Here is a 1,600-nt window from a genome sequence, read left to right as displayed (position 1 = left end):
ATTAATACAGAGATAAAGGGGTGAATAGATTGATAAACAGATAGACAGAAAGTCACATAGAAGCAGATACAGTGATATATTAACAAACATTGTACAGAATAACATCCTCAGGATCTTATGAAGAATAAATTTTGTTCAATCGGTTTTATTGATCGATGCGGCGCCCATGGCAACCGGGTTCAAGGAACAATAAAAAAAGAGAAAGAGAAAAAAAATCCCTTGGGATGACGCATGTCAAATTCAATGAATTCACCAAATAAACACGAAAGAATAAGATAAACATCTTCACATAGGTAAGAAACTTGAGTTATATAAGATCATGTAAAAAACGGCAAAAAGGCATGTTCAGGAAATGGTATGAACCTGTCAAGGAAAGCTAATGATGTCCAATTAACCCCTTTGGCAGTGGCGTGAGCGAAACACCTGATAATGATAAGGGCTGGAGGAGGAAAGGCGCGAAAGGGGGAGTTTGGGGCGAAAGGGGGCGGAGCCACGGCGATCACGAGTAGCTGATGCATTTTTAAACAAGCGAACATCGATCTACAGGTCACGGAAGGCATAAGTTCACGTGATTACAGTCCATTAATGCCTTTTTTTCTTTCCAATGTAGGATTTAATTAAAAACACTCGATGCTACTGACGCCGTCGGAAGAAATGAACAAGGCATTCCTTAACCCGAAGTTCCCGCCAAAAGAAAATGAGAAATAAACACTCAGACGTAGAGAGAGCACGCCAAGGTGTCCCCGGTCCATGCGCTTCACGTGACATTTCAGATCGACAGACTCCGGGGCAGGAGATAGATAGGGCCAGTCCAAGCCCCACTACCTCACCGTCCGTGCCCTGGACAACTTCCTCCTGCGGGATTTCCTCCTTCAGGGGTTTTCGCGCTGCGTGGGATGGGTCTGGCGACGTTGTAGGATGACTGCTGCGGTGTTTGCGGTGAATGACATTCGATGAGACAAGACGAGACAGTGATAGAAGGGTGCGAATTTGAGGTGTTTGTGGAAGTTTATGCACTGCGATGCTCGAGTGAGTTGAGATGGAACAGAGGAGCAAAAGGTTATTGAAGGTCACGGTTAGTTGAATGTGGAACATGATGCAACATCCAGTGCTGCAGTACAAGGCATGGAACAGAACTAATATGAAGTGATATTTACTAAAGGTTGAAGCGAAGGACGGGACGAATTAAGGCCTAGGCCTATGCGACTAGCTCAGACACGGGCGCGCGGGATACTGCAGTGCTCATACCCTATGACTCTGTGACGGGAAGAAATGTCGAAGCTTGTCTATTAACATAATATCGGTAAAGAAAAAAGAGTGTTAATAGTATTTGAATTCAAGGCAACGATGAACTCCGTGACTTTTTTTAACACATCACAAAATTCTACTGAATGTTTATAATTCTCTAAATACATATATACAGTGGCACAATGAGAACACTGACACAGGACAGTGTAATAGTGGTGGTGCTTTTGCTTACTTTAGTGCCCGGAGAGTGACTGACTTCCTCCTCTTTTCTCAACACCAATGCTGTGAGGGCTGGATCGATCATTACCGATTCCATGGCAGTAAGTGAGATAGAGGACTCACAGATCTTTAG

This window comes from Penaeus monodon, chromosome 29, assembly GCF_015228065.2.
Source record: "Penaeus monodon isolate SGIC_2016 chromosome 29, NSTDA_Pmon_1, whole genome shotgun sequence".
In the NCBI taxonomy this organism is placed as follows: domain Eukaryota; kingdom Metazoa; phylum Arthropoda; class Malacostraca; order Decapoda; family Penaeidae; genus Penaeus; species Penaeus monodon.
The sequence above is the reverse complement of the archived record's forward strand: the minus strand, read 5'-3'. Positions refer to the sequence as shown.